This window comes from Octodon degus, unplaced genomic scaffold (assembly GCF_000260255.1).
Source record: "Octodon degus isolate 3935 unplaced genomic scaffold, OctDeg1.0 scaffold00026, whole genome shotgun sequence".
NCBI lineage: Eukaryota > Metazoa > Chordata > Mammalia > Rodentia > Octodontidae > Octodon > Octodon degus.
In genome coordinates this window covers 9,384,817-9,392,572 of record NW_004524602.1, presented here as the reverse complement: position 1 = coordinate 9,392,572, position 7,756 = coordinate 9,384,817, and positions in this window count along the sequence as shown.

Sequence of the window (7,756 nt, the reverse complement as noted above, 5' to 3'; positions counted from 1 at the left end):
TCCAGAGACCCAACCTCAGCCCTGCAGCCTCAGTTTTCTACTTGCTGGAAGTGCCCCGGAGTCTCGGGGCAGGGATGCGGCCCAGGTTGGGGATCTGTCCCAGCCCCTCCTGGTGGGAGCAGCTAGGGTTGAAGCATTTAGAAAATGACACAGCAAGAGAGCCGGGGCCAGAAAGCTGTGGCTTCTAAGTCTGGGCACAGCCCACGGGACGGTGGTCCTGGCGGGAAATCGCTGGGTCATGGACAGGAAGGGTGGGCTCCTGCACCTGTGTGTGAAGAACAAGGGACCACTGGGTTGTGACGCTGACCCAGCCAGGACTGCCCAGCCCAGAACCCCCCATGACAGCAGCACCATTTGCATCCTGACTGAGGAGGGGACCCTGGCTTCCAGGTCCAGTTGCACTTTATTTTCTTCTCCCTGTCCTTCCTTGAAGAGGACAGACAATGGTTCTTGTCCCAGGCTGCCAGTTGTGTGGAGGGGACCCTACAGATGCCCGCCCAGTCTTCTCTTCCCCCAGCCAACCTCAGGACCTCTTCAGAACATTGTCACTTAAAACAGGGCCCCTCAGTCAGGTGTGGTGGCTCATTCGATAATCCCAGCATCCAGGAGGCTGAGGCAGGCGAATTGCCAGGATTGCGAGGCCAGTCTGGATTATAGTGAGACTTTGTCTTAAATAAAATAATCAAATCAAATCAAAATTTAAAAAGTCTTTAACTTTCCCCAACAGCCTTCTTTTCCTCCTCAGGTCAGGGAGGGATGAGGCGGGAAAGAGGGTGTTGTGACTCTCACCCCGATGTCCTACGAGAGGCGGCGCCTGGGGATGGGGGAGTGAGGGGTGGGGTGATGGCCAGCCCCGCGGTGCCTGCGGCCCTGTGGTCAGCAGCGGCTGACCTGTGTCCTTCTCTTTTTCCACTCCATTTTCCAGCCCTGGCCTGTGGTTACCGACGGCCACAGTTTTCCTCTGTGGTCTGCCTGAAGCCTCTTCAGCAAGCACCCATTTCGTCACAATCGAGGGCAGCAAAAAGTAGACTCGGACATTTTTTTAACACCCAGCAGCTATGAAGGAAAAGGAAACAAATTAAGTTTTAGCCGCAGAACTCTCCTTTCCCCAGAAAATGTCGTTACCTTGCCAACCCAGCTCCCCGAGTTTTCTGCGTAATGGAGTATTGACCGGAGCATACTTTGCCAAAGGCAGGCCTCAAGGGGGAGGAGAAAATCCCAAATAACCCAGCAATGCAGCTGCCTTTTTTCAGAAAGGTGAGGTACCTTGCTAGAGTTTTATCCTGGCAGATAGATTTTGGAGTGATGCCAGGATATTAGTTAATTAAACAAGGAAGTGGCTAAGGTCCAGCCTCAAGCACAAGTCTTACGGCTATGCCATAAAACGCCAAGAGACCAGCTGCGCTGGTGCACACCTGTCACCTTGGGAGGCTGAGGCAGGAGAATAGCAGTGGGTCTGAGACCAGCCTGGGTCACATAGCAAGACCCTATCCCGAAGTGCCAAGCAAATGACTGAGTCTTTCTTATGGAAACTCCAACAGCTCAAATAGGTGCCACTGTAATGCCATGGTTTGTGCCAGGCCTGGGCAGCTGCTGGGATTGCCCCTGGTATCTGCTCCATTGAGAAATTCCTCTTCCACTTAGTAATGTGAAATCCTTGACAATTCAACCCTTCAACCTCAGAAAAGTAGCCAGTTGTAGCTTCGGCCCTGACTCACCCCACCAACACCGTGTCAGGGACATTAATCATTGCTCTTCAGGATAAGCAGCCAACCAGCTAGAGTTCACTTTTCCTTCCTGTAGGATCCTGAATACTCAGCGGCTCCCTGTTGCCTTTAGAAAAAAGCTTAGACTGCTTTGGTTTTAGGTTTTCCAAATTAAGACCCATATTCTCTTTCCAGCCTAATCTCTAACTATGTTTTCTGTCCCAGCCAAGACCCCCTGCAAATATTTATTCATATTCTCTTTTTGGAAATAGAGTCTCGTTATTCAGTTCAGGCTGGCTTTGAGCTCACTATGTAGTCCAGGTTGGCCTTAAACTCAAGTCAATCCTCCTGCGTCAGCCTCCTGAGGGCTGAGATTACACACATGCACCACCTGGCCAGGCTATTTATTCAAATTCTTCCCCAAGGATTTGAGGGTCAGAGAAAGATAATCCCAGTGAATTCTTTCCTTTCTCTCCTCAGGCCACAGTAATATTTCCCTGGCCTGCCCCCAACACTGGTGTACTGGGTTACTTTTCTGAGTTGGCATGGTTAAATGTGACCAATCTAATCTGTCACCTACACCTATAGCATTTCTCCAAAGAGGCTGGAAGGGTGTTGGGTGTGGTAGCACACATTTTCAGTCCCAGAGCCCAGGAGACCGAGGCAGGAGGATCTCCACCAAGTGTTCAACTTTCTGATCCAAGGACCTCGCAGGCTTGCTTCACAGATTCCCAGGGCAGGGCGGCAATGGCATGCTTGTCACAGGGGCAGGAGGACTGTCCCCGGCCTGATGTTCAGCCCATTTCATGGAGCAGCTTCCTCAGAGCCAGCACTGCAAAGCAGAGTCTCACTGTGCCTGGGCTCCTTAGGCTTTTCCAGGGCTGGGTGATAACATTTGCCTTCTTTCGAAGAGAGAAATCCTTCCCTTTCTTAGGTACACAACATCTTTGTCCCCTCTGGTGATGGAGATGTCAAGCTGCCTGGAGTTACTTAAAGAGACAGCACTTGACTTTGTTCCCCAGAGACCATCCTTTCTGCTCCCTCTGCAACAGCTACTGGCCCCAGGAGAAGCGTTGCTTGCTCTGCCCACGTGGGCCCTGCCTTCTGGTTGCTGGTGTTGGGCAGAAGAATCGCCCACCGTCATCTCTGGATGTTGCTTCTTTAGTATTGACAGGGGAAGCTGCAAGCTGTGGACCCCCTTCCCTGAGAAAGAAAACACCCATCCCGTGTTTGCAAGGCCAACCAGCCCCAGCAGCTGGGAGTGCTTTCCTGAAATCAGATCACTGGGAAGCTGCCCTGGTCACTGCGAGGACACCAGTGACCTCCACATCTGGATGCCTGGCCCCCTCCCATATCCCCTGCTGTGGCCTCTTGCTTTCTATTCAGCCAGGAGTAGAGGAAGAATAGTTTCTGCCTATGTGTGACTCAGTGGAGCTTTGGCAGGGTGGTGTGGTGGGAGGAGCCTGGTCTAAGGCTCTTTGTCTTTATGTTTTCTCTGAGACAGGATCTTGTTATGTAGCTCAGGCTGGCCTTGACTTCACCCTATAGCCCAGGCTGGCCTCGGACTTGTGGTGATCCTCCTGCCTCAGTCTCCCGAGTGCTGGGGTCACAGGTGTGCACCACCACCACCATTTCCTGCACTGTTAAAAAAAAAAATGAATTCTTCCCAACATGAAAAGCTGTGAATGGCTACTCAGGCAATGAAAGCGGATTTGGGGCCTTGAGACGATGCAGGGCAGATGGGCTACATCTTCCTTGGCCAGTCACGACCTCCACGACCTTCTTCCTCTGGCTCTGAACCATAAGGCTGTGAGGGGGCGGCCGCATCACCCATCTCTGTTGAAAACACCAAAGTCACCTCCTGACCAGAGGAGAAGGCCATGTTCTCAGGGACCAAATCTACTCCCTGCCCCATGGTGTGCAGGAGAGAGACCACCCTCCTCACCTGGCTTCCAGGCCTTTTCATGGTCTGGCCTGCAGGGCATGGTGGTGCACACCTGTGATCCTAGCCTGTGGGAGGCTGAGGCAGGAGGATCACCAGTTCAAGGCCAGCCTGAATTGTATAGCAAGACCCTGTTCCAAAAAACCAGTCTGGGTTCAAGATGCCATTATTATATAAATTCCTGTGGTCATGATTTTTTTTTGGGGGGGGGACCAGGATTGAACTCAGGTCCTTGCACTTGCCAGGGAAGCACTTATTTTCCACTGAGCCATCTCCCTGGCCCCTCATGATTATTTTGCATCCCAACACAACCCTGCTTGGCCTTCTCTCCCCTCCTGCTTGGGTCCCTGCTGCTCTTAGTCTCTTTGATCCTCTTCCAGGAAGCGCCTCAAGGCAGCCCCAGTGTCAGAAGTTTCCTCTTCCCCAGCCTCTGTTGACAGGCGCTGGCTGCAGGAGGCTCTGTGACCTCTCAGAGACACGGTCCCCTGCAGATACCCCCTCCAAGTATGGCAGTGTCCCACCCCAAGGGCAAGTAAGCCCTTGTTCCACTCAGCGGGTGTTTATTGACACCCGAGTACACAGCTCTGGCAGAGCACAGTGGGGTCTGAGGACCCCATGCTGGTGGTACAGGAGTTCAGAGTCGCTCTTGTGGGGGTCATAGGATTTGTAAGGCTGGAGTGTGGGGTCACCAAGTCCAAATCCCTCCTGGCTTCTTCAACTGAGAAAACTGACTTTTTGTGTTTTGTGACCGGATCTCCCTTGCAGAGATCCTCCTGCTTCGTCCTCGCGACCTCGATTTGCCCTAGCCGGTGAGTATTTCCATCTCGTGTTCACAATCCAGAGCCCTAGCAGTTCTTTCCCTTCCTCTGTGCCGGTTCGGCGGTGATCTCCTTTCTTTCCTTTGTCTTTCTTCCTCCACTTGGAAGACAAGTGAAATGTAACAGCTTCCCTCTCTAGAGAAGGGGCAAGGAATAGAAATACCAGTTATGTAAGCGTCACGGCCTTAGTCATGCGGCCCTGCCTGAGCTGCGGAACAGAAAGACTCCTCCGGAGTCAAACTCCGCACTTCTCTTCCGCTGCGCTGGTCGCGATTGGTTCTGCAGCCGTAACTGACGTAACTGCCGGGTTATTTTTACTCTGCTGGATCGCTATTGTTCCTGGAGTCCGGCCCCAACGGCCCAGATGCTGGGCCCGGGCTTTGGCTGTCAGCGGAGGATAAGGAGGTTCCCGGGCTCACCTGGGAGCCCTGAGCTCGCAGAGGGGACCGGTGGGGAGGAAGGGACCACGAGCCGAGTCCTGGGCTTCCCGGGGCTGCGTGGGAAGCAGGGAGCAGCGCGTGGCGCGGCTCTGCCCTGTGGAGGCTTCGCGGAGGGCCCAGCGGGAGGAGAGGGAGCGCGGGCGCGCTCTGCCCACGGAGCCTTCTGCACTTTGGTGCGTTCCAGCAGCTACCTCTGCCGCCCCTGCACGCTGCTCCCTGGAGCAGAGAGTACTTAGAAGCAGCACCCGCGTGGGCTGCAGCACCCACCGGCCACCTACCCAGCACCCCCGCTGTGCCCTGCGCCGCCTGCCTGTGCTGGGAGAGGACAGCGTGTGACCAAGGCGCAGAAACCCTGGGGAGGATGGGAGCCCTGCGCAGAGACACAGGTCCAGGGGCAGGACTCGAGGCCGCCTTGGAAACCACCATGGCCTCGGGTGCTGTGTAACCCTTGAGCTTCAGAGCCCCATCCGTGCACAGGCGGTAGCCATGCTTCCTGCCCCATCTGTCACTAAGTTGTGATAAGGGCAAACAGAAGTGATAATGGAGGTGGACGCGGTAGTGCTTACAGCTGGAATCCCAGCACTCTGGGAGGCTGAGGCAGGAGGATCACAAGTTCAAGCCCAGCCTAGGCAACTTAGGGACTTAGCAAAACCCTGTGGCAAAGTAAAATAAATAAACAATTAAAAACAGGGCTGGGGATGTAGCTTGATGTGAAGGCCATGGGTTCAATCCCCAGTACTGCAAAATTAAAGAGAAAAGTAATAATGAATGAACACAGACAGTCTAAGAGCTTCCCACATCATCTTCATAGCGCTGTGGAGAAGGGGGCACTGTTGTTATTTCCCTGCGGGAAGGAAACAGAGGTTCAGAGATGTTCAGGATGAAGACACATAGCTCAGTAGCTGGGAACTGAAGCGGGCTGGCCCCACCCTTGTTGCTCAACACCATGGTGCACAGCGTGCTGCGGTGGGAGAGGGTGTCTTGAAAGAGCTGAACTCGAGAGGCCCACAGAGCACACAGTGCGTGCCACGGCGCTGAACACCGAGGAGGGGCCACGGGTGCAGCACAGCCTTGTCACTTGCCGGGTTCCACCTTCCCAGGTCTCCTCCTCCTCATCTATAAAATGAGAACAATAATAGTAACAGTAACAGTAATGGTGCCCATCGGAGGAGCGTTCTCAGCACTGCAGGACAGCTCCTGTAAAACACCTAGCACAGAGGCTGGTGTACGGCAAGCACTTAATACAGTTATCACATATACAAAGCTAAACTGAGACATCACCCCCAATCCAGAATGGGGTATTTCCTCGGTGTGTTCAATCTCCAGCAAGGGCACAGGGCATGGCTCTGTGGATGGACTGACCCATGAGCGTGATCCCACCAAGCACACTCAGGTGCCCCCTGTTTCCGAGCTGGGCTCTGGCTGGGGCTGAGCTGCCGCTCTCCTCCTGTTCCCTGAGCACGGGGGGTAGTCCCCCATGGCCACAGAAGCAGAGAGAGGCCTGCCATCTCTCACCGGCCCCGGCCTCCTCCAGGGCTTGTGACCATGGAGTGACAGTATCTGAGGTGGGGATAGACAGGCAGCGGGCTGGAGTTGTGGGGGGGGGAATCTCACAGTTGAAGCCACGTTCTGCGGAACAGTTTTCTCCCTGTCACATGTGCAAAACCTTCCCGGGAACAGGAGGCACTTCTGGGGCTTGGGTGGCCTAGGAAGCAGCCTGTAACAAGGTAGGGAGGAGACAAGGGGGTCCACCCCCATGTGGGCCAGCGTCCTACCTGGCCGGGCCATGGACACTGCTGGGTTCAACATGCACACAGAAGTCTATGTTATTATTATTGTAATTATTATTGTCTTCTTTTCTTTTCTTTCTCTCTGTAACTCAAATCTTGGGCAGATCCTACAGGATTCCTGGGCCTTTTAGGGTCCCAGCAGGGTTCAGTGAATAGCAAATCAAATCTACTTTATGCCCAACCCCCCAGCTTTTACCCACAGCCAGCTCCTGCTCCCTGGAGCCACTTGGGGAGGCTGCCCATCTTCCCACTCCTGGCACTCTGGCCCTACAGGACAAGCACAGGGCTGAGGATTGGAGAGGGCAAGACCATTCATTTCTTTTTTTTTAATTTTTTTAATTTAATTTTATTTTTTTATTTATTTATGTGTGTGTGTGTGTGTGTGTGTGTGTGGCCAGCTCAGCCCACCAGGGGGCGGGGCTGGCTAGCATGTGGTGCTGGGGATTGAACCGCGGTCCCTGTGCTTTGCTAAGCTTGTTCTAAGAAGGTGCTTTAGACCACTGAGCCATCTCACCAGCCCCTTAGACCATTCATTTCTTTAAACTGCCATATAGACTTCTATTGTGTGACCACACCATGATGTATCTGTCCTCTCCATAATGGGCGTTTGGGCCATTTCTGGCCAGAGGGTATCAGGAAGATAGAAAAATACTTAAACCTTCTTGTACCTGTTGTCTGATAGACTAGCTTTCATTTGTACTGGGTGCATAGGCAGGAGCATTCTGGGGATGTTTAATGCCATCAGTGGTAGATGCTGTCAGATAGCCCCCACCCACCCTCTCCCACTGTTTTTGAGATAGGGTCTTGCTGTGTAGTTTGGGCTGGACTTGAACTCACTGTGCAGCCTAGCTTGGCCTTGAACTCACAGTGATCCTCCTGCCTCAGCCTCCCAAGTGCTAGGATTACAGGGGTGCAGTACTACACATGGCTGACGGTCAAACAGTTTTCTCAGGTGGTTGCATCAGCGACTGCTCTCCCCAGCAATGTGGGGGAGTCCTGGTGGCCCCACAACATGGATTCCCAGTGTGGCCCCACCCTTGTTGCTTAACACCATGGTGCA